The 25,936-nt window shown below is 43.4% G+C and overlaps 1 long non-coding RNA gene across 2 annotated transcripts; it reads right to left on the bottom strand.

The window, feature by feature from the left end:
- Positions 1–10,283: 10,283 nt before the first annotated feature.
- LOC102549755 (uncharacterized) lies at positions 10,284–25,936 on the bottom strand. Of its 2 annotated transcripts, XR_001839337.3 has the most exons (4): positions 14,852–25,936; positions 14,404–14,551; positions 13,216–13,302; positions 10,284–11,213 (listed from the first exon to the last, which is right to left on the bottom strand). It is a non-coding gene; the product is annotated as an uncharacterized LOC102549755 (long non-coding RNA). The 2 variants fall into 2 exon arrangements; XR_356224.4 differs by having other exon boundaries at positions 14,404–20,145.

Raw genomic sequence — 25,936 nt, 5'->3', positions numbered from 1 at the left:
CTGGCCCTCAAGTTTAATCCTGAAAGGTTGCTAAGAAACATTTTATTCCTTCTGTCTCGTGATAAGCAGGATCCATGAGACGGTCCCAGGGCACTTAGGTCAGAGTTCTAATCCAATAGACAAAAGCACTAGGGCTCCAGGGGTATAGTGCATGTCTTTCCCTGTAAGTTCCGTGTCTGATGAGTATCTCAGAAAGTTGCAGGTTTGTAGGGAAGGAGAATGGCCTCCGGCTGTCCACAGTGCTGGGATTCTCATTCTGATACTGCCAAAGGCCTCAACCAGATTCCAGAGCGAGGAGTTTTTCTTCCTCACTACGTCCTCAGGATTCTCCCCACCTTTCTCTCCCACCCCGTTTTCTGTTCTATCGTCCGTCTAATAGCTATGGTGACAGCCGAAGAGGAAGCAAGAACTTTGCTAAATGACCAAAAGCCACCTGTGACAAGCCCAGCGGCAACATGTAACCCTGTCCCCATAGATCATAACCAACCAGACCATTTTATTGATATAATACATTCTGGCTTCAGCTGAATTGATGGTACCTGACTTATACACATATGCTATCCCAGATCCCTGCAGTTATTCATCTGGAATGAGAGGATGTTGCTGGCTGACATGGACACCAGTGAAACTCACTGGCTCTCCTGTAAAGAAACAGGAGGAGCAGGGAGCTCACAGCATGAGATGCCGCAGTTGGACCTCCAGGGGAAAGCCTGATCTAATCTTGTGACCAAAAAAAAAATAAATAAGTAAAAGGGCTTAATGTCCCTTGAGCGATTGATTTATCCTGCAGATTCTATAAACTGACAAAGCGATTTTCCTTTCTGATATAGAGAGCTAAGTTTGTGGTCCATGTGTAAAAATATGCACAGCATCCCTGAGGCATGTTTCGCTCTGAAACCATCGATGCTCCAGCTCTTGCTTTTCTCCTTCTTCCACCCCTTTAAGGTATAAAAGCACACGTGTATTGATGCGTAAGCCTCCATGTGTAACAGGACACTCTAGACGTGTATGAATTAAGCGTTAAAGGGCCGTCACAGGTGCTCTGGGCTAACTCAATCAAAAGCGGGTAATGTCAAGTTGTTTTTGTCGTGGAAACTTTGTTTTTAAATGTAGCCTTTTGAAAGGCAGTCAGGTCGTTAGTTCCCATCTACATCCAGATACGCATCCCTCCACACATCCACACCGTTTATTGCGGTGTCGAACCTCAGGATCTGAGGTCCGAAAGTGCTGCTCGTGACATGCTGGCAGAGCCCGGAAATAACTTGCTGGAGGAAGAACAGTGCGGGGAAGCAATTTTCTGCCCCATTGTCCTGGTGGGAGACTCTGGGATGAGGTAGCACTGTTTGTGTGAAAGCAGAAATCTCTTCAGTGTACTAAAAGATGAAAACATCACCAGTCCGAGCCCCTCGCAGTAGCACTCCACAGATAATCTATGGGGCAGAAAGTCAAGGACCAACCCTTTTCGATCATTGTCATCTTTATGCGTGAAGAGCCACAAGTAGACTCTGGGGAGGCCGTAGGAGCTTCAATTTGTCTCTCTGGTGTATCTGCTATTTTTTTCCTTCTTGAAGAATGTATATATGTATATACATTGAGCCCCAGTGTGGTTCAAAAGTACATCTTCGTAGATACAAGTTCCATACTCAGTCCCTGACTGGGAAGAGGGAATGGAATTCCCCATCATAACCAAGATGGGGGTGACTGCCTTAATTTGTAATCATGTATGAAGTGGTCTCTCAGCATCCACGGACGATCAAATCCACAACCCCTAAGGATACGACGATCAAGTCTCTTAAGTGGAATGTATGAAATGACATAATATTTGTAAACAACCTATTGTGAGCTCTAGAGCACTTTGAGTACCGTATAGTCATAAGGACTGTTTCTAACACGGACCACAGTGTAAATGTCTGCAGATAGTTAGTTGTTATAGCATCTAGAAGACTCACAGGAAGGAACTCTACCCGTGTTCAAATATAGGCATTATTTATTAACGTGTGTAGAGGTGGGGGCAGGGCAGTGGGATTCAGGGATGGAACTCAGGTCGCCAGCTTTGCATAGCAAGCATTTTTACCTACTCACTGGCCTAGTCATGGCTATTTCAAACACAGATTTTCTATTCCAGCTAATGGTGAACATGGAACCAAAAGGCAGATACAAGTGGCCTACTGGACATAAAGGACTGATGTCCCCTTCCCCTTGGCTGTTTGGATTCATGACTCTTCTGGCAATTTGCTCAGAACCCAGTGAGAGCCTGCCAGGGTGGGTTTGATTTGATCAAAAAAGGTGGTTCTTTTTGGGCCTACAAGAAAGGCAAGGTCAGACAAGGTTCATTATTTTTACCTCCACTCTGGTTAAAAGGCTGTGTTGTCCATTACTATTCATTTAAACAATTGTGGAGAAAAGTAGAGATTTGGGGCTGGTAAAGGAGAGAGCAATAGAAGTTTCCAGGAACCTGTGGGGAGGAGCTGCATGACCCGGTTCCTATCAGACAAGGTACAGAAGTCTTCAGTTTTCCTGAACGTATCCGATGTGTAGTTTGTATCTCAGTAGGCTTTGCTCTGGTGATGGTGGGGTGCTGCATCCTTAAGGCAGGGGGAGCCAGCCACCAGGCACAATTTGCCAAGGACCAGCCTCAGCTAGGTCAGGGTTCCTGAGGAAAGGGGTGTCTGGGAACAGTGAAAACAAACAACTGAAAGTCAAATTGTGGGTGTAAGCTGGTGGCCTAGCTTCTGCTATGATGGCTTTCTAGACTGCTCTGTCTCTCTGTCTCTTTGTCTGTCTCTCTCTCTCTGTGTCTCTCTCTGTGTGTCTCTGTCTCTGTCTCTGTCTCTGTCTCTGTCTCTCTCTCTCTCTCTCTCTCTGTGTGTGTGTGTGTGTGTGTGTGTGTGTGTGTGTTGTTCTGCTTTGCTCTAGACAGCTTTTTTCTTGCTATTCTAAAACCTCTGTGGCTGAGATAGCTCTCTGCTAGTAAAACTTCTAAAAGCTCTCTGGCTAGCTCATGGGTTTTCTGACTTATTTGTTTATTGATTTATTTTTATGTGTGCATGCGTTCCTGTTCACGCATGACATATGAGGGTCAGAGGATAACTTGCAGGAGTCAGTTCGCTACTCCCCTCTTGCCAGTCCCTGGAATCAAACTTAGCAGCAACTCCCCCTCCCCTCCCCATAACGTGCGAGCCATCTCGCTGGCCTTCCACCTCCTTCTGTGTGTGCTTTGGACAAATTGCTGTTCTTATGTCACCATGCCCCATCTCTGTCAGCTGTGGAGTGTCATGATACTAACAGCACCCATTTCATAATGTGACTACAGGGATGGAGTAACGCAATCTCTCTAAAACACTTAGTCTGTTGTCTGAACACATTAAACTCCAAAATGTGTCAGCCATCATGATCTACTAGGTTAAATCATTTTAAGGATGGCTGATCTGCAAACTTTTATTTTCATCAGAAAGCCCCTTTTCTCACGGAAAGTTATCCATCACAGCCCCACCTAATAGAGTCCCTCTATACTTTTAGGAGTAAGAAATGAACACTTGGTGGATGAAGGGTGCTTGCTCTGAAGTCAGGAGGACTGCAGTTTAGACCTCAGCGTATCGTAAAGCTGGCAGCCCCACACGCTTCTCTAAGCCCAGCTCTCAGGTGGGTGGAGACAGGTGCTTACCAGAGCTTTGTTGTTACCAACAGGTAGCAACCATGGGTTTAGGGAGAGACCTTGCCTCAAGGGAACATCGGGAGAGTAAGAGACAAGACCCTCCAATACTCTTCTGGCCTCCACTCACATGGAAGCCGGCAGACCCACACATTCATGTACAAATTCACTCACACAGAGACACAGATACACACGTAAGTAAATGCATCTAAAAAAATAAATTGATAATTAGTGCTTCTAAAATTACCAGTATCGATAGTGTATTTTTCAATTGCTGTCAGCGGCCCAGCAAGGGACTGCACACTGCAGCACTGCATACTGTGACCCCAGCTGAGAGAACTCAAAGCAGGGGAGAACAAACTCAAGGATAGCCAAGGCGCAGAGACCTAAGCCAGCTGCCTCAGAAATAACAATGATAAAATGTGTGCTTTTGAGTATGGTTGGGGTCTGCTACCCTCGGGTACATGCAGACCCCATGTGAGTAACTCCACAGGATCACAGAGCCTTGGTCAGGAAACACTACATCCCTGAAATCCTCTCTGTTTTTTATGGAACAGTGATTTAGAGGCTTGGCCTTGTGTGTTAGCCATCTTTCCGTTACCGAAACAAAACACACGAGAAAATCAACTTATAAAGAGGAAAGGTTTATTTTGGCCCAGCTGTGAACATTTTCTACCTCCCTTCTCTGGAGTTATGGTGATGGCACAGTACACCATGGAGTGTTTGGGGGAAAGAAACCTGTTTACTTGGCAGCTCGGTGTGAAAAAAAATAAAGGGATATACAAGGATTTAACAGTCCCACCAAGAGCCCACTTCCAATCACCTAGAACCTTCTGCCAGGCTCCACTCACAAAAGTCTCTGTCACTTTCCAGTAGTGTCATGGTTGAAGGCAAAGCTTCCAACACATGGGCCATTCAGTAAAGTTCTGGATCCAAACTAGGTCACATGCTGAAAGGTACCTAGGACAAAGGTTTGCAAGGCCGAACACATTTGGAACATGTATGAAATAAAACCAAACTTATTTCTCTTTTGCAGAACTTCATGGGATATATGTAATGCAAATGCATACCTTGACTCTTCAAGTGGGTAAGATAATGGGGCATTCCCCAGACACTTTTGATAAAAGCTGGTGTGTGTGTGTGTGTGTGTCTGTGTGTGTGTGTCTGTCTGTCTGTCCTGATGTGCTAAAGGAACCTGGAAATAGGGAGGTTGGAAACGTATCTGTTCTGGACCTCCTTTTCAGCCATGTTAATGGCTTCTGAAGCCTCTCTGCAATTTTATGCCTGTGGTTTCCCACCCCACCCTATCCTAGTTGTCCCCACGTCTGCCTTCCTTCTCCACATGCTACGCTTCTCTTAATAGGCTCCCCAGAGTGGTGCCATATTCTGTTCTTCGACTCTACACTCTGAGAAGAAAGTTACATGCTGTTCTCGCTATAGTCTGCATGTGAAGATCTGTATTTAGACCTATGTGTTAGGAGTTTGGTCCCCTAGCTTGCAGTGCCATCTTTGGGGGATCCTGGGAACTTAAGGAACTGGAGGATGTAGGTTGCTGGATTGGATTATCTTCTCTCTACCCCTTTGCAGTGGTTTGAATGAAGATCATGAAGATCGGTCCCCATAGGTTCATGTATTTTAATCCTTAGTCCCCAGTGGTGGAACTGTTTAGGAAGGATTAGAAAGCATGACCATGTTGGAGAAGGTGTGTCACTGGGGATTATCCCTGAGGTTTCAAGACTCACCCTAATTCCCAGGTCTCTCTTCCCTTCCTATTTATGGATTAAGATGTAAACTTTCAGCCACTGCTCCAGCACCATGCCTGTTTGCTTTCTACCGTGCTCCCCATTATGAATGACAGTTATAGACTCTAACCTTCTGAAACTATAAGCCTAAATAAACACTTTCTTTTACAAGTTGTCTCTGCTGGCTAGTTTTATGTCAGATTGACACAAGTCATAGTCAACTGAGAAAATGACTCTGTAAGATCTGGCTTTCAATAGGCCTGTGAGGCATTTTTAAAAATTTATGATTGATGGAGAGGGCCAAATCTATTGTGTGTGGTGTCATCCCTTGGGCTGGTGGTCTTGTTGTCTAGGAGAAAGCCAGCCTAAGAAGCCATGAGGAACAAGCCAGGAAGCAGCACTCCCCTATGGCCTCAGCATCAGCTCCTGCCTACAAGTTCTGATCCTGTTTGAGTTCCTGTCCTGACTTCCTTCAGTGTTGAATCATGATGTAGAATCATACTTTCCCTCCCAAGTTGCTTTGGTCATGGTGTTTTGTTACAGCAACTAGCACCCTAGATAAAACAGTGTCTTATCACAGTGACTAAGACATCCTTCCATCCCCTTTCTCATCACCAGACCCTTCTTCCACTACAGGCTTTTCTGCCATGATGCTCGCCCTAAGCAGGGAGCCAAGCAAGTAGTACCTAAGTCTAACACAGTGAAAGGATAATTCTTTAAGTTGCTTCTCCAGATATTTTGCAACAGTAATGAGAAAAGTAATTATTTCTAGGTCCAGAAGAGAGCCTAGAGAACCTGACCCCTGTCCTATGAGACCATTCCTTTCCACTCAACTAGATACAGTGACTTAACAGGATTAAGGATCTTTGGTTCTTATCTGTCCCCAGGTAAATTCCCCATCTATCCCAAGAGCTGAGAAAAGTTTCTCCCCACTCATTTTTAGCATTCCTTAGTTCCAGTGTTTTATAATCCTACTGGCAGCATGCTAACTTCTCAGATCTTAAAGCTCCCAGCAACCTGTCCCAGAGTTTCTCAAGTAGGCAAACATGGTAATGTGTTTCCTATTTGTTTGTTAAACATTTGTTTAAAGAGGGCAAATCTGAGCCGAGTATCTGCAGAGACAGAAATTAGGCGTATTCTGGAGGTAGACAACATTTGGTACAGTCAAGGATGAATTCTGTGTTACTACCTTTAGAAATCAGGGTGGGAAGTGATGGCGTTCACTAAAATGAAGACAACAGATTGGGAGGGGTTTGAAGGGGGGACTGAGAGTGAAGTTTGGGGTACAGTAAACCTGAGATGTCTCTGCAGCAGCTAAACGGGAGCGTTGAACAGTAAATTGTGTATGCAAGTCTAGGGACCCAGACAATTGGGCATTGACAAGCTTGAAGGTGACATCCACCCATAGACAGCATGGAAGGGGTTAGAGAAATAAATAAGAAGAGAGGCAATACGAACTGAATGGTTGGCATGGAAAGATAGCTCTTGCAGAGGACCCAAGTTTGGTTCTCAGCACCCATGTCAAGCAGCTCACAGCTGCCTGTGATTCCAGATCCAGGAGATCCAGGGCCCTCTTTTGGACTCTTTGGGTACCTACATATGCATGCATGTACATACATAAATAAAAATAAAATGGACTCAAAAACATAATACTAAGCAGCTATACTATTTGGAAGAGGGAGGGGGTAAGCTAGGATGAACCGGTTACACCAACCAAGGAGGAGCAGCCAGGGTGAAAGAAAAACTGAGGCAGGTGACTCTCGAGAGGGCAGAAAGAAGGCAGGGTTCAGTCAGTCGGATTTCTATCACTATAACGAATACCTGGGAGAAAGAACTTTAAAAGACTAAAGGCTGATTTTGGCTTGTGGTCCTTGAGCCTTGATAGTCCCAGCTTGTGGTGAGGTAGCATATCACAGTGGTAACGTGCACTAGAGTAAAACAACTTCATAAAAAATGGGGGAGAAAAAGCAAAGAGGAGACCAGGGTTCCACTGAACCCTTGAATGGGCCACAGTGACCCAGAGACCTCGCCCTAGGCCTCACTTTCTAAAGTGCTATTTCCTCCCACTAACACCAGTCTGCAGACTTTACACATGGTAGGGGTTAAGGCCCAGGCAGAACAAGGGTTAAATGAGAGAAGGCAGAATGAACACAGGGTGGGAAAGGAGACATCTCCCTTGGTGATCTGCACAGGAAAGAGAGTAGTTGGGAGAGAACTGAGAGTACAGCAAGGAAAAGATAACAGTAGGGAAGACACAGAAGTGACTGTGTGGTGGCGACCATAAGGGACGCTTGTTGAGAAAGGAGAGCACTGTGACAAAGTGTCACCAAAATGTGAAGTCATGAAGGGAACAGCTGCGTGGGTTTACTGTCTGACCAGGGCGACCTGGCAGAGAGGGAGACATTGGTGAAGCATGAAAAGACAGGAAACTTGAAGGGGAATTGGGAATGAACAAAAAGTCCAGAGTCACCCTGTATGTGCAAAGGGGCATAGCCTCCATTGTAGCAGGACACACGGTGCCAAATAGTAGAATTCAGGCCACACTGGCACCATCTGGTTTTTCTGGTGACATCTGAGGTCAGTTCAGAAGAACGGAAGCTGAAGGGTGTGGGGGCAACATTGTAATCGGAGGTGGAGTGAGAGGGTAGCCCATTAGCTCTGACTCTCCCAGGTAGTGATCAGCCCTATGGCTGCTGGCCCAGCCTGCTCTGTCCTAAGGTTTGCTCTGCAATATGATCAGGAAGCAAAGGGCCCTGCGGTTGAGGGTATTTTCACATGAACAAGGCTTAGGGTGGTGGCTGGTACAAAGGTGTTAATAAAGAACTAATGAATGCTTCATTTGCTCCTTACATGATTTTCACTCTTCGTTGGTAGAACATCAACTATGCTGTTGAAGCAGAAATCTTACCAGGGGAATAAGTATTTGGAAAAAGAATTCTATCATAATTATATGACCAATTTTTCACATCTTTCCTCCATTGTGATATTTATTGTCCATATAAACAAACACACACACATATACACATATGCAAATACACACACACACACACACACACCCCAAAAACATTTGTTCTGTGAGGACATTGTCTTAGGACAATTAGGAATGTGGTTTCTAGTGTGTGTCGCATATACAATAAGTGACAATAGTACCCATCTTGGGATGAAACAAACCTCTAATCCTTGCACTAAGAGGCAGAGGTAGGCAGATCTCTTTGAGTTTGAGGTGAACATGGTCTATAAATTGAGTTCCAGGATGGCCAAGATGCACAATGAGACAAAAGGAAAAGGAGGAGGAGGAAGAGAAAGAGGAGGAGAAAGAGGGGAAGGAGGAAGAGGAAGAGGAGGAGAAAGAGGGGGAGGGGGAAGAGGAGGAAGAGGGGAAGAGGAAGAGGGGGAGGAGGAAGAGGAGGAAGAGGGGAAGAGGAAGAGGGGGAGGAGGAAGAGGAGGAAGAGGGGAAGAGGAAGAGGGGGAGGAGGAAGAGGGGGAAGAGGAAGAGGGGAAGGAGGGAGGAGGAAGAGAAGGGGGATGAGGAGGGGAAGGGGAAGGAGGGAGAGGAGGAGGGGGACACGGAGGAAACAACAAAGCTATAACACAGGAACATCTGGCTACTATTTAATTGCTTTCTGTTGCTGTGGTAACTACTGATTTGGCTTCACCTTCTGATCACAGTCCATCACTGAAGTGAGTCAGGGCAGAGGCAGGAACCATGGAGAAAAGCTGCTTACTCCCTCTGTTCAAACTCAGTCTACTTTCCTATACAATCCAGAACCACCGGCCCAGGGAGGCCCTGCCCACAGGACACTGGGCCCATCCACATTAATCATCAGCCAAGATAGTTCCCCACAACATGTCACCGGGCCACCTGACGGAGGTGATACCTCGGTCGTGTTTGTGTCTAGTTAACAAAAACTAACCCGGGGTTGGGGATTTAGCTCAGTGGTAGAGTGCTTGCCTAGAGCGCTTGCCTAGCAAGCGCAAGGCCCTGGATTCGGTCCCCAGCTCCAAAAAAAAAGAAAAAGAAAAAAAACAAAACAAAAAAAAAAAAAACTAACCCGCACAGGTTCATAACAAGGGCACGAGTTAATTTTGTCTGGCAGGTGGGGATGTCTTCCCAGAGATGTTGACAAATAAATTCAAGTAAAACTACTTAAGTTTTAATGCTCAATAGACATGAGGATAGAAAGGACTTGTTATTGTTATAGCTAACACTTTATGCAGTGTTTCCTCTGTGCCAGGAACTAAGTGCTTTAAATACTTTAGTCATTTAATTTATGAGTAGGTTCTACCCCCCTCCCCCCTTGTAGTACTGAAGTCAAACCTAGGGTCTTATTGAAAACTACAGTCTGTACCAGGCAGTGGTGGCACAAGCCTTTGATCCCAGCATATGGGAGGTAGAGGCAGGCAGATCTCTGAGGTCAAGGACAGCCTAGTCTACAGAGTGAGTTCCGGGACAGCCAGAACTGTGCGGTGAAACCCTGTCTCTTAACGAAAATAAACGAGAAATTCTCCACTCTGCTACCAAGCTATATCTCCAGCCTAGGAATCGGTCAGATTTGTGTTTCTCTCTTCTGGGAAGGATTGGAGAGGTTGATTACTAGGCTCCTGGCTGGTCTCTGTGGTATTAAACCCCAGGTCTTCTGATGCTGATGCTTGGGAAGAAGAGAGAGCATCAGGGGAGAGACAGGGAATGTGAGGATGTGGAGATAAACACGTAAGAAGAGCAAACCGTAGTGGGCGGTGTGGGGCACCTAGAACAGAGGCGTACGGCGGCGGGGACAAGCATAGGACGAGCAATACAGGGCGAGCCAGGAAACAGACTGCACCCATCTGAGCCTTCAACTATGAGTGGGCTCAGCTTTCGGTTGCTGTGCAACAAACCACTTCAAACTTGGATTGCCTAAAACAGCCATTTAATTATGCTCACAGACTGGGCGGGTTAGGGATTCAGAGAAGAACTGCGGGGATGGTTTGTCTTGGCTCCATACAATTTGTGGCCCCAGCTGGGAGCGCTCAAAGACTCGGGGATGACGAAGTTCTGAAAGTTGGAAATATATAAGGGGTCTTTTGCACACAGGGTCAGTTAATGTTAATGCAGTAATGGTAACCCGTAACTTAGTAACTTAGTAAATTGGCTGTGAACTTAGCCTGGGATGTTGGTCTCGGCGTTGGTCTTGGCTGCCGTAACATCACATGACCTCTCTCTGTGGCGCCCTGGGCTTCTATGCAGCACGGTGACTAAGTTCTAAGCACAGGTGGCCCGAGAGAAAAAGGCCGCTGTACATGGCGGTTTACTGCGCTGACTGAGGCAGTCAGTCACAGACTCTCCAGGTTCCAGGGGAGAGCACACAGACTTCTCCACTAGCCATGGGAGAAAGTACCAAGCAATTCATGACTGTATTCTAAAAGCCGCCGCCATTCTGGGAATGAGCATCCCAGAAGCAGTGAGAGACTGAACATCATTATTAACTCGGGGAGGATCTTTAAAGTAACGGCAAACCGGTCTGCCAGCATGGAGACCATTCTTCTCCACACTCACATGTAAAAGTGCAGACTAGTACTTCTTGGCACCACAAGACCCCTTCTAGCCTCTCTTTGGCTCATTGTTTTCTCCCTTTCCATAGTTTGAAAAACCATATTTACCTTCACGCTTATAAATTATAAGCATGAAGAGAGTCAAGTTTAAGGGAGCCAGCTGGGAGTGTGTGGAAAATGAAAAATACCTATAAAATCCCTACAAGTTAGTAATGAAATAATGCACAGCTGGACAATGAGGTATCAGAGAGGATTGTCTTCTTAGCTCTCGGTGGCTGTCTCGATCCTGTAAGTGAACAGTACATACAATATTTTAATTGTTCCCGCTATTATTTTTAAATTGGTACCATCTATTAAAGTGACGCATTCGCGGAGTTCAGTGAAGCCTCCTGAGGTAGATGAACAGCTAAACTTTCCAAGACAGATGGCTAGCCTTGTGCAACGCTTCATCTCAATGGCATGGCGGGCTTACCTATGACGCATTCCTGGCTTGGAAGCAATGTTTGCTGGGATGAAATTTTACTGAGCTAAATGTTTGCGGAGAATGCAGGGTGGCAGGCTGGCCCAGCAGCTGAATTCCTGACTCACTCAGAAACCATCAGTGTGTATGGGTGTTTCTGTGCACTCCCAGTGGGGCCCATAAACAGTTCTCAAAACTGTACCTTAAAAATGCAATCATTGGTTTGATTGTATTCTAATGTTCTCCTTTCATTCATTTATGCTTCATGGCTTTAAACCTAATGCCATGTCCTCGCAATACCGTTGAGTGCTACACATGGGATGTTATCATCGGCCTACAGATCTGGAAGTCGTTTTGCTTTGTTTTAGCAGTGCTAGGGATTGTGCATGAGAGACAAGTGCTCTACCACTGAGTTACATTTCCTCCCTAGAAGTATATAATTGTTAAAAAGATGTGAGTTTAAATGATTAATTCCTTCTGAAGATTAGCAATTTGAGCTTTTAAAAACGTTATGATAAAATATCTTAAAAGCTACATGAGTACATGAAAAACTAAAACAATATACACGTAACTACTCCGGGCTCACTAAAACTCTCTTGAGTTCTCATTATGTTTCCTAGTGCAGTCAGAGATTTAAAAAATAATAGAAAAGAAAGATTGGTCAATCTATATTAAATAGTTTGACAATTGTCATTTCTAAAGAGTTGGGGGTAATCAGGAAATAGTTTTTTTTTTTAAATCTGTGAGGCTTTCTCATCTACTGAGCTCTTAGGGCTCTTAACCACATGTTCCCACTATAACAAACTCTGCTGTGACTACACCTCCTTGGAGGGACCAACCACAAACCTCATTCAAGTTGCTTTCTGGTCGATGGCAAGAGAAATAACTGAAGTGGAAAACTGATATGGCGAAATAGAGTGGCTGCCGCCATGAGCTTGACTATGTGGTGTGTAGGCCCTCGATGTTGGCTTACGGGAGGGATGTGGTAGAGTTTGGACTGCAGGCTGGAGACCCCCCAGAGTGCTGTAAGTGAGCTCTTAGCAGGGCATTCTGGTGAGAACGCAGAAACCCAAGATCGGTGTATGGACAGTAAAGACTGGCTGGTGAGATTTTTCAGAGGAAAACAGAGACCATCTTAGGAACTAAAATAGAGGTTATTGTGTTCTAGTAACAGTGCACTCTGCTCAGAGTCTGCAACCTTAAGTGAGACGACATTCAAAAGAAACAAGCTAATTTGTTTGCCAAAGAAGAAAGTTGTAAGACAGCATAACATCCAGGCTGTGGGATCATTGCCCAGCGCATTTGCCCAGGCTTATATTGATAGAAGAAAGATAGGAGAATATGAAGTATAGTAAGGAAACGATCGTGTATGAAGTTCAATTTGAAGACATGAATGCAGAACTAGTCAAAGAGCTTGAGCCTAGGTAAAAGAGGACAGGGTAGGTATAGACATAATGGTCATAATTATGAAAGAAGCTAGTGCCATTCAGGAGAAACCTCTGCCTGGATTTTGCAGTGAAACACTAGGAAAAATAGCTTAAGAATAAGATCTCACTCATCAGAAGTTGGGTGTAACAATGCGAACTCAGTTGAAAACCTTCCATTTGAAAGGAGGATACTGGAAAAGATTGAGCCTTCACAATCCCCTGCTGGAAAATGGCTTCCTAGGGAAGTGTTTTGCTAACATTTAGCAGGAAGGCATACAGAAGCCACTAGAGCTGTGGTTCACAGTGGCCAGCCTATAGCTTGACCTAGCTCCATAACATCGAGTGAGACACCTGGTGCTAGTTTTGCAAAGGTGCAAATTGCAATGGTGGGGGGTACTTACAGAGGTTTATGTCAAGGCTCCAGAAAACTGCTGAGATCAGGCCATGTGTATCAAGGTCGGGTTTCCCGCACCAAGTTCCTGAGTGGCCTGTGTATAAAATTGTAAAGGTGAAGCCTAATTTTAACTAAAGAGAGCCTAAGATGCCGAAACATGGAACATTTACCATTAAAGCTACAGCCAATGAAGATGGAGAGAGAGAGAATGAGGGGGGGGGTGAGTTTGTGGGAACCCAGATGATGCCATTTCAAGCCCCAGATGCTGGGTGTGGAGCAGCAAGTTTTGGTACTTATCCTATCATCCTTTTGTCTTGACTTCATCTGACCTTCCTACCCCTCTTCCCCCCCCCCCCCTTTTGGGAGAGAACGTGTTTCTCTGTGCTATTGTATCAGAAGTTGGACCTTTGGTTTTTGTGTTTCATGGGAAAACAACTAAGAGATTGCCTTTAGAGGAGACTTTGGGCCTTTGAACATGTTGAACCTGTCAAGACTGTAGGGGCTTTTGAAGTTGAATTGAGTGTGTTTTGCATTATGAGATGATCACGAGCCTACAGGGCCAGGAGCACCATGCTGTGATTTAATATGAGATTCCCCGATAGATTCATTAGTGTGGATGCCTCATCTGCAGATGTTTCAAAACCTTCAGGAGGTAGCGCCTCAGAGAAGCAAGTACTGGGCGAGGCGTGCTGAGGTCTAACAGCCCAGTCTCACTTCCTGTTTTTTTTTTTTTCCTGACTTCTGGTCTGTTGAGAGGTGATGAGTTTCATGTATGTGTTCCCATTGTCTTGGACTCCAGCATCCCTTACCCACCCTGATGGAAATGCCCTCATAAGAAATGAAACGAAAATGGTTCTCACTTAAAACCAATCTGAGTGTAAGTAACGGATAATTAACAAACCAGTGAAAAGCAGCAGTGCTCATGAGAAGATGGAAACCCAGACAGGCACCACTGGTGTTTTCCTTCAGTGGCAGCTAAATTGGGAGAGAAGACTAGGGAGCTTAGAGGCTGTGTTCTTCGATAGCATCATAGGGATGGGAAGACAAAGCTGCAGAAGACACTATTTAAGGCTTGATAGTGTGTGTGTGTGTGTGTGTGTGTGTGTGTGTGTACCACACGAAATGCACCTGGTCTTGTAAGTCAATCAAGGTCAGGCCTGGTAAACATTTAGATGACAGACACATAGTTGTGTACCTTGTAACATCACCTTGGTTAATGACAGATTGCTTATACAGTGGTGGTCCCACAACACAAGGCAGCTGAAGATTTCTGTCTTTTAGTGACACTGTAGCTTGATTTACAGTTATGATGGTATTGTGGTCAAGCTCCAACCCCAATAAGCCTGTGCAAAGAACACACAACTCAGTTATAATGTTTATAAGTTGTATGCCTAGATTGGGCAGATATACCACTACACTATTCTATTCCCCAGCTATGAGATGCCTTGTTACTTGTGGTCCTCCAGGCCACATGGTTCTGTTTCATCTTCCTTCTACCAACTCTTCCTCCATTTCCTTGTCTCCTTCTTCTCCTTCCTATCTCTCCCTCTCTAAAACCTCCATCCTTACCTTTCCCTCCCACTGCCTAATCACAGGCTCTAGCTATTTGACCAGTTAAAATGGGGAGGTTCACATGAAATCACCTGAGTACATGATCCACTCTTCATCAGGGCAGCCCCTCTTGAGGAAGCAGAATTAGCATCAAAATACAAACAGCACCAGGGCAATCTACAACATTTCCCCTTTTTTGTCCAATTAAAAGGCTTTTTTCTCTCAGATATAAATTGAGTACAATTACTACAATTATGTAATTTGTAAGGTATAAGATACACCCCGTCTATCAATTTTGTCAACTTAGATAAAGCACTCTACCATCTATACGAACTTAAAAGGCTTACAACTCTACACCTAAATTACGTCCTGGTTTTAGCTTGTATATCATCTGAAAACCATCCGCTCAAATCTATATCATCTTTCTCATTGCTAAACAACTTGGGTTATCTATAAGACTACAACCAGTCTTTGACCTGGTCAGGAATCTGAGAACTACTTAAACATTACCTGAAAATAAAGACACATAAAACATAATTTCCAAAACTTAACCAATTTGTACAGACAGTTGACTTCCTGGACAGTCTCTCATTCCTCAAAATGGTGGAGCATCAATCTTCAACCTTCTGGCCCAGGATTGTCTGACAGACCTTTGCGATGTAGAATTTTGAAGGACTGATTACCCTGCCTTGGCAGAGCTGTCAGTCGACTATTCCGCATTGTGTGTCCTTTTCTGGACAGTATTTTTGTCTGTAGATGAATTGAGGCAATTCTTGCCTAGTGACTGTCTCGCCACAACTGGAGGAACTCCATTGATGTTTAATTTCTTCTTTGAATCTAAGAAAGGGATGCTTTCAGGCATAGACATGTCTTTAATCAACTGATCTTTAATAAATAAAACAGCCATAAATGTTGTATTCTGTGGACTTTTGATGCCTTTGAAGACTATCTATCTATGCAAAGCAGTTCTGAACTGTTAATCATTGACTATTCTCAGCCATTACTAATTGAAATATCTCAAAAACACCCTTTTGTAGTTAACTAAGAACCATGAGTTTGCTATCTGGCCCTTAACTCATTTTGCTTAATCATCTAAGAACAGTTTGTAATAGCAGTTATAGAAGGACTGGGTCTAAGCTTTGTATTCTCAAATGAGGTGCATAGGCACAGTGCCTATCTAAGAGTAACAATATTAATCTCAATTTTTGTATCAATATAAGAAATCCATACCAATCTGTATAAAATAAATTCTTACCAATGTAAAACATTATAACTTTAACTTTGCATCAATTATAAAGATTTCTACCAATGTAAGGTATGGCTATGTAATGTTTTGTTTAATAGTAAATTTGTTAACCTATCCCTATTTGTTTATTCCTCTAATTTCTTTGATATTACTATATCCCCTTTTTTCTTCCACCCCCCTCTTCTTTGCCTAAGAAGGAAGGATAGAGAACAGGAAAGGAAAGGTAGAAATCCCTGAATCTGAGCTCTCTAGTTTCCTCCCTGTCCAAAGCTACAACATTTGTAAAGTATTTCTTAAAATGACAACATACCTATAATTCATAAAATAACCAGAATCATCCACCCCGTCCCACGTGCGACCTCGCCAGCAAGAAAACACGCGGGGACATACGAATCCTTGCGGCAGCCAAAACTTTTATTAAATCTTAAGGAGAGCCCCGCGCGCCCGCATGGCATGGCTTATATACACCCTAGCGCGGCGCATCCACACCTGATTGGTCGCTCACCCATGATCTCATAAGGCACGCCCCAGAGTGGGCAAAGACCTGGCACGAAGGCACTCTTGTACATGCGCACACAGTTAACTTCCTGAAAGGAAGTTGGCTGGCGCGGCGGAGGCTAGCGCCATCTTGTAATGGCGGAAGCTATCCTGGCCTTCCACGTGGGGCACAGTGGAAGCCAGCGCCATCTTGTGGTGGCGAATGTTAAAGCGGCCCTCTACACACCCCAACATAAGGGACTGGGACGATTATCTTCCTTTTTTGCTTCCAGCTGAACTGGGGTACAGAATTCCCTTCTGGGGCCCCATAGGGAAATAGCGAAATTGGTTTTGTTAAAGGAGAGCTGGCTGGCATCATTTGCCTTCCAGTCACTATGTGCTTAGCTGACATCTTGACTATGAGAATCTGAAAGGCCAGATAGGCGAGCTAGCTATACTGGAAAAGTGGTGCTAACACGGCTACTGTAGTACCTGGTGTACAAAGTAATGTAAGCAGGAGCTGGGGACGTAGTTTGGTTGGTAAAGTGTTTGCTACGAAAGCATCAGACCTGAGCTCCCTGCCCACATAGAAAAGAAGAGTGTGGTGTGATGTCCTGTGGTTTCAGTGCTGGAAAGGGAGGTAGAGACAAGTGGATTCCCAGGGCTCAGTGCCAGTCTAGTTCAGCCTAATTACCCAATTCCAGGAAGATGAGAAACTCTGCAGATGGGTCCTAAATAAAACACCTAAAGGTTGTCTTCTTCTGGCCTCTACATGCATGCACACCCCCAAGCACACATGTACGCACGCACAAATATGTACAGTCCGTCATTTGAAGATGACCATAAATAATAGGACTGATTATTCCTTTATCCTGCTTATTAATCATAATTTAGAGTGTATTCCCCCCACGGATAAGAAGCAGCTGACTATAGAACAGACTCTGTGGCTCTGGCAGCAGCCTCCTGCATCCCGTGCTTGTATCACCTCTTTATTGCATCAAGAGGCCATGTCAAGTGATTGACCAATACCATTCAGGTCTGTGTATGCACAGTTAGTGATGTTTGCACAAGGGCAAAATCACCCCAAAGCACATTTTCTAAACATTTCCTCATCCTTACGGAATGCATGGCTTGCTATCAGTCCTTTTGAAACTCTTCCAAAACACTGAAGCTAAGGGCACATTTCCTAACTCATTCTATGAGATCAGCATTATACTGACACCAGAGCCAAAGAGTCTACCAACCCCCACGTCTCTCCAAACAATTACCCCTGTGAGTACTGATGCCAGACTTCTCAGCAGATTACCGGCAACTAATTCACCAGAACATTGCCTCCTTACACAACAGGATCAGATGGAATTTTTCTCAGGAGGCAGGGATGTTTTTGAGATATGCAGATCCATCAACAAAATTACACTACGTTAACAGAACGAAGTGAAGAGGCACATGATTGTCAATCGATGCACATAAAGAATATGGCAAAATTAAATGTTCTCCCATGACTCCTCAACATCCAAACTGAGATGTGAAAGGTTACCATAAAAGTAGTGCTACACCCAGTGGGGAAGGGCGAAAGTGGTTCTCTCTAAAATCAAGGAGGAGGAAGAAGAAGAGGAAGAGGAGGAGGAGAAGGAAAAAGAGGAGGAGGAGGAAGAGGAAGAGGAGGGGGAGGAGGAGAGGAAGAGGAGGAGGGAGAAGAGGAGGAGGAAGGGAAGGAGGAGGAAGTGGAGGAGGAGGAAGGGGGGAGGAGAGGAAGAGGAGGAGGAAGAAGAGGAGGAGGAAGGGAAGGAGGAGGAAGTGGAGGAGGAGGAGGAGGAGGAGGGGGAGGAGGAGAGGAAGAGGAAAAGGAGGAAGGGAAGGGAAGGGAAGGAAGAGGAAGAGGAGGAGGAAGAGGAGGAGTTGTGTGCACTCTATGTAGTATTGGAAGTACTGGGCAGAGCAACTAGGGAGAAGGAAGGAAGAAGAGGATGTGTGTTATAAAGGACAGTGTTTGTTTCTGGGTGGTGAGATCCCACACTTATGGGTCCCTAGCTATTTTCCATCTGAACTATTGGAACTAATAGATGAACTTAGTACAATCACAGGCTACAACAGGAACATGAGAAACTCAGCCGTATTGCTGAATTGTAAGGACAAATAGCAGAAAATGAATGGAAGAAAGCAATCTTCATTACAATTGTATTGAGGAGGATAAAATACTTAGGGATAAACTTACCTAGGAGGCAAAGAATTTATATGCTGAAAATTACAGCAGAGCCGAAAGGGAGACACAGTGAAGAGCTAGCTTAGGTTATTGCATTGTAAAACTTAATATTGTTGAGTTGCCAATATTACTCAAAGTGATATAAAAATTCATTAACATCCCAATGATAACTCCGTAGAACCAGATAAATCCATCCTAAAACTCACTTCGAATCTCAAGGGAGCCCCTATTGCCAAAGTAATCTGGAAAGAGAGCAAAGTTGGTGCCATCACACTCTCTGATTCAAAATATTAGTATGATGCTACAGGAATAAAAAAGGAGTATGGTGCTAGACTCCAGATAATGGACTCTAGAGAGTCTACTGATTTTCAGCAAGGGCCTGAATCCATGCAATGGGGAGAGGGTTGTATTCCCAGCCAACCGTGCCAGAAGAACTAGGGAGCCACCTGTGAAAGAGTGAAGCCAGACACTCAAACGAAACTTATTTTGAGTGAATCTGATCTGAATCAGGAAAACTTCTTAGAAGGAAATTATTAGGAGAATAACACACAGGGAGACTTCATGGGGTTCAATTTGGAAATGACCTTTGTGAAACTGACACCACAGACACAGGCAATGACTTCAAAATAGACAAAAACACAAACACAAAAACAACAACAAAGAAACATTGCTGAACCAAAGTCACTGTCAGGAGAACGAAAACACGAACATGGTGAATGAACAAAGCTGTGACCACTGCGGAAGACAGTGTGTGGTTTGATCCACTTGATCCCGTGATTCCTCCTCTAGGTAGGGATCAGTCACGAGAAACAGCCATAAGGAACTATTAAGGATTGTATGGCTTAAAAAATAAAAACAAAAACAAGCCCAGAGTAGTGGTACATACCTGTACTCCATCACTGCAGAAGCTGAGACAGGAGGATTACTGTGAGTTTGAAGATGGCTTGGGCTACTCAGTGAGTACCAGGCCAGGCAGTAATGCATGGCAAGACCCTCTCTCAAACAAACAACAGAATCTTATTTTCTCATCATTTGAAGCCTGAAAGTTGGGATTTCCTGACTTGCAAGATGGTCCCTTTCTTCCTAAAGTCTTTCTGCTGAGTGGCTGAGGGAGTTTAATCCAACCTTTGGCATCTTTTTAGTAAGGACACTAACATAATCACTGAGACTCCCACTTTTTGGCTTTAACTGAATGGCTTCCCCATGTCCTAATATACTCACCTTGAGGGTTAGTTCACTATATGAGCTCTAGAGAGGCACAAGCATCCAATCTACAGCAGAAGAGTTAAACGGGGACACGGGCACCTGCTGGCCACTATCAACAGTGTCATTCACAAGAGTTTAAATGTAGAAATAAACCAAATGGAGTAAACAAGGACTCCACAATGAGTCATACTCCCAGGACAAGAGTTGACATAGGTTATGAAACAGACTGTTGACTGATCACCCACCCCCAACCCTGGCAAACCCAGGTTCTGCAAGGATTCAACAAGGATTGAAAATATGTGGAAAACTAACACATCTGTATTGGGCATGCACAGACATTTTTTCCCATAACATTCCTCAAACAGTGCAATAAGAACTCTTTATATAATATTTACATTGTGTCAGGTATGGTAAGTAAGCTGTTGATGATATAAAAATATGAGATTAGGACAGATATATGTATGTGTGTATATGTACATATATATAGTTATATGCAAATGTGATCCTATTTTATGTGAGTCACTTGTATATTTGGAGAGGGTTCTGGAATCCCCCTTACACATGACGAGGGACTCCTGAATATCTCAGCTGGCATGTCATTCTACTTGGAAAGTGAATGGAACCTGAAGTCATTCTTTCAACCTTGAAAACATTATCTTAGGCGATATGAACAAGGCACAGAACTATGAAGATAGTGTGATTCTACTTATACGAGATGTAGGCACCTAAGCAAACCCATAGGGTCAGAAGGGGTGGCCAGAAATGAAGGCAGGGTGGTGGTCAGCTGTGGTCTAACTGGTATCAAGTTTCCATTTGGAATAATGACAAGCCCTGGAAATGGAGTGTAGAGGTGGCTGCACGGCATCGTAAGTGTGCATAATGGCATATAATTGCACGTTTTAAGTGGTTGAATGGAAAATTTTATGTTTTATGTGCTTTACCACAATAAAGAAGAGAAAAAGAATTAAGTTGATAACTGCACAGGTCTATTTAAATGAATACTGGCTATTAAAGGAATATTAACACTTTCTTATGGCCTCTGATACATTTATGTTACAACACATGACAGCATTAGCATACAACACAGGTGGAGATGAGTGAGGTGAAGAATCTTTGTGTCGACAGAGGAAATGGCAATAATACTAATCAACATTAGAGCTCATTATGTCTAGAATGCATATTACGATCTCTGTTAAACACTAAGGGTGAAAGTGGATATAATTTTTAAGGTAATGGTGAGGGGAAGGGAGTACCTATCTTACTCAGTTATTTAGAAGGAAGGTGAAACAGACAAATACAGGTAGAGTGGTGAAATTACGAACTTAAACCCAAACACACATTTACATTAAATATATGAGGATAAAATTCCTCAATTAAAAGATGAGTGACATTTGTACCTTTTTATTAGATATGGCTAAGACTTAGTGATAGAAGCTTTACAAAAAGAAGTAATTAATATCTGACAAGATAGTCCTTAAGGCTATACAGACAGCATTAACTGAGACATGTGGAATCTGTCTCAATGAAAGCTTTAATCTACCAAGAAGAGAATTTAAAATTTTCCAGACACTTTCTGCTATGCAAATTATAGCTCCAAAGACATGAATCAGAATTGGTCAGAATTATAAGGAAAAATAGATTTTCCCCTCATAGTTACAGTGAGGATTTTCAACCTACAGTTCTTTGGAGTCAACAAAACCATTAGTCAACCTCTTTGTTCCAGTTACTATGAAACCCAATTGTAGTCAAAATGAGTAAGAATTCAGGCAGTGGACCACACAATAATGGAACTTGATCTAATCCTTTATATAAAGCAGTGGACTCGACAATTATGGAGAAGAAATTCTTTGTTCATTATTCCCCAAGGATTAATTCTATGTTCACCATGGAATAAAGTGAAATTTCACAATGGCCAAAGGACTGGAATCCTATGGAATGTATTCTTTGATCACATTTTAAGGAGCATAAAAATTATGGGACAGAATATGTAGCTCAACAGTAGAGTGCTTACCTTGTGTGATTGAGACCCTGTGCATTGAAAAACATAAAACAAGAAACCGGAACTTAATTTTAACAGTCCCCTTAAGATCGCCACATCCTGGGGACCAGAGAGATGGCTCGGTGGGTAAGATCTTGCTGCCTTTGCAGAGGACCAGGGTTCAGTTACCAGAAACCCCAGTGAAGTTCACCACCATTCATAGGTCCAGTTTCAGGACCTGACACACTCTTCTGGCCTTTGTGGGCACTAGGAAAGCACGTAGTATACATAAATACATTCAGGGAAATACTCATACATACAATTTTAAATCTTAAAAAATAGATTACTTTATACTTAAAAATTTAAAAAAATACACTTCTCAGAGTTTCTCTGGTTTGGTACTGACGTCTTTATCTGAATAGTGGCTGTAGATTTTAGCCATGTCCTGAAAGGGTTCCAGGGGCTCATATGTGCCAGGGCATAAGTGTGAAGGTCAAAAGTCAACTTTTGGGAATCTGTCCTGGTTTGTTTTTAGGCAGAGTCTTTGTTTCTGCTGTCTCACTGTGTACATAAGCAACAGATTCTCCTGTCTCCACCTTCTATCTTGCTATAAGGATACTGGGATTACAGATGTGTATCATCACATCTGGCTTTTTAAATGTGCTTTCTGAACTTCAAACCCAGGTTATTGGGCTTGTGCCACCACTTTTATCTGCCGAGCCATCCTATGAAGATCCCATAGGACACTTCTTTGTCACAATGAGTAGCCTTGGCCAATTTGTGACCAGGCAATCATATGGCAAACATATTTATATTGATAAATACCCTTGTACATCTTGCCTGACGTGCATCTAACTTCTCTCTACCAAGATAGACGTGCTGTAGGGTATCCTTTGAGCAGGTGAGGTTAGTTCAGGTGTACAGTCACAGAAGAGGCAAAACAGCAAAACATAGAGTAACAGAAGGGGCATATTACTTACAAATCTCAAAAAGAATGGGTCACCCTGCCTTGCAGGAAGTAGGAGCTTAAGATAGAGCCCAGAGCTCACTTGTAGCAGGAGGGAGGGGCTTGTGAGAGAGTCCAAGTCTATCTTGGAGACCAGGATGTTACCCAAGCAGATTTCCTATGGGGAGTTTTAATTGTTGAGTATACAGAAAGCACTCAGGAGTTTTTTGTTTGTTTGTTTGTTTGTTTGTTTGTTTGTTTTGTTTTAGGGAGGACCAACATGACTGAAAAAGGTATCATTGATGCTTGTCTGTTTGCTTCGGGGAGCAGCAAATCTGGCAGGTTGCATTTGTATGGAGCAGAAGGGGGCTATATAAGACAGGTGACTGGACTGAGCATCCTGAGGACCCCAGATGTGACGACTGGGTGTTACAGCAAAGGTGACTAAGCTCTGCTTGTGGCATGAGAAAGTTTGTACTTTGGATAAATTTTAAGGTAACAAAATTATCAGATCTTACCACCTTTCTAAATAACCCCAGGGTCAAAGAATAAATCACAATCAAAGACAATGTTTAGCAAAACACACACACACACACACAAAAAACCCATCTCTCCAGCCAGGATACAGCAAAACAAAACAAAAACAGGTAGGATACAGCAAAACAAAACAAAAACAGGTAGGATACAGCAAAAGCAACGCTAGTAGGAGAATTTATAGCATCTAATGCATAAAAAGAAGACCAACAGTCTGTCAGCTAAGCTTCTTTGTAGGAAACAAAGAAAGAACAGAGCTATAATAGCTACACTGAGAGTAAAAGTTAGGCATGAATAAATATAATGTCATGGATGAAAAAAGGAATACCACTACCAGTCTCACAAATGAACAGAATAGGAAGATTAATTCAGTGGCCACAAATTAGATAACCTTGATAAAACAGACCAGTTCCTTGAAAGACACAACCTATTAAAACTTACAGAATAATTAATTGATGATCTGAATATGCCTATGTCTATTAAAAGAGTTGGACCAATATTAAATCACCTCCTAAAAAGAGAAAGTACCTAGCCCAGATGGTAAATTAGCAAATTGTAACAAGCACTTAAGAAAAATTTATACCATAAGTAATTCTGTGAGGTCAGTGTCACCTTAATACTAAAATCTGGCCAATATATAGGAAAACCATACATCAATATGGCCAGTGAAGTTAGATGCAAATGTTTCCAGCAGGATTTTGGCAGATCCAGTTGCAAGGCATCTGGGACCATGTTAAGACAGGTGTAAGAACTATAAGGGTGAATGAGCTCAAACTTCAAGAATCTCAGAGATCTGACCGAAGGAGTAGAGCCTGTCTCTATATCCGCTCTTGAACACATAACCATATCCCCCTCTGAGAGGACCATGGACGCTCAGTAATATAGCATAATACCTGGATTTCTTCTCCATGCCAATGAGGTATCTAAATAACCTTGAGCCTTCAGCCAATGACCTTCCCTTCCTAGGTATTCCTTTCTGCAAGAGATATATAATGTCTTGTTCACCTCAAATAAAGTGTATGTGTCTACATTCTGCCCTCAATATGAACAATCAAGGATCATCTCAGAGAGCTGCTTCATTAAAAATTGCTACAGGGAAGGCCTTCAACTAGAGTCATGTCGAAGACTCCTGAGGAAGGCTCTCTCTCCTTCCAATCCATCCAGTACACTGGGCACTCACTCTGAATCAGACCAGATTCCACTTGTTCTGGACACATGCTTATCCTCTTCACCAGGCACATAGATGCCCCCGGTACCCAGAAAGGAGACTGGGAACCACGGTGGACACCCCATTTCAGACTTTGCCCCACCTCCACTTGGTGGCATGTCTATGACACCCAGGTACTCCCATCGGAGAGGCAGGACGTGGTTTGACATCCAATCTAATAATAAGATTTATATACCACACCCTACTCTGATCTATCACAGATATAAAAGGATTCAACACTGAAAAAAATCAATTAATGTTAATCTATCAGATCAACAAACTGAAGAGACCAGGAAAATACCAGAAATTGAATTACAACGGAAGTACTAGCTTACCGAAACCCTGGCACACGGCCAGCACTGTCCTTAGAGACGTCTTATTTAAAGGCAGTTCTCGGAAAGGAAGACAGAAAAGGAATAGCAAAATGTGCCAAACAGCAACAGAAAAGGCAAAGCCAGACATGGCGGCATATGCTGTAATCTCAGCACACAGGTCGTAGGGGGAGGAGGATGTAGTGTTCAAGGTCATCTTCCGTTACATAGAGTATTGAAGCCATGCTAAGTCCAAGGAATTCTGCTTCAAAACCAACTAAACAAGAAAACAGATGAAAAAGAAGGAAAGGAGTAACAAAAAAATGTAAGTGGGCGAGGCCAACGGAATAGAGGGGAGTTGGCACAACCAACTGCTACCTACAATGAAAATGAAGAATCAGTGCAGTGGGTCATCAAAGAGAACGTCATACAACTGGAAATGGAGACCTACAAACAAATCCCTAGAAAGAGACCAACTCAAGAAGCACTAGAAAAATTAGACAGTCCCATCTACAATTATAAAATAATTGAGCGTATCGTTAAAGCCTGTATACCATTGGGAAAACTCCTTCAAGATAGTTTTACTGAAAAAGAAAATCTGACAATCATTTAAGGAACTAACGGATAAATATTACTCAGGTGTTTTGTCATTGGTCTGTTTCGTTTAGAGAGAAATGAAAAAGAGGATGAGTTAAGGAAAAGAAATAAAAGAGCAGAAGATGGAAAAGGAACACACTCTTACTTTCACTGATAGATTGCAAGTTAAGAAAGAAAAGAAACGAATAGAGGGTGTGGTGGTTTCAATATGTTTGGTCTAGGGAGTGGCACTATTAGAAGGTGTGACCTTGTTAGAGGAAATCTGTCACTGTGGGGACGGGCAACGAGACCTTCCTCCTCACCATGTGGGAGACAGTCTTCTCCAGGCGGCCTTCAGAAGAAGATATAGAACTCTTAGCTCCTCCTGTACCATGCCTACCTAGATGCTACCATACTCCAGCCTGATGATAATGGACTGAACTCTGAACCTGTAAGCCAACACAGTGAAATGCTATCCTTATAAGAGTTGCCT

Source organism: Rattus norvegicus, chromosome 8 (genome assembly GCF_036323735.1).
Source record: "Rattus norvegicus strain BN/NHsdMcwi chromosome 8, GRCr8, whole genome shotgun sequence".
NCBI lineage: Eukaryota > Metazoa > Chordata > Mammalia > Rodentia > Muridae > Rattus > Rattus norvegicus.
Note: the sequence above shows the minus strand (reverse complement) of the source record. Positions and strands in the feature narration are given on the sequence as shown.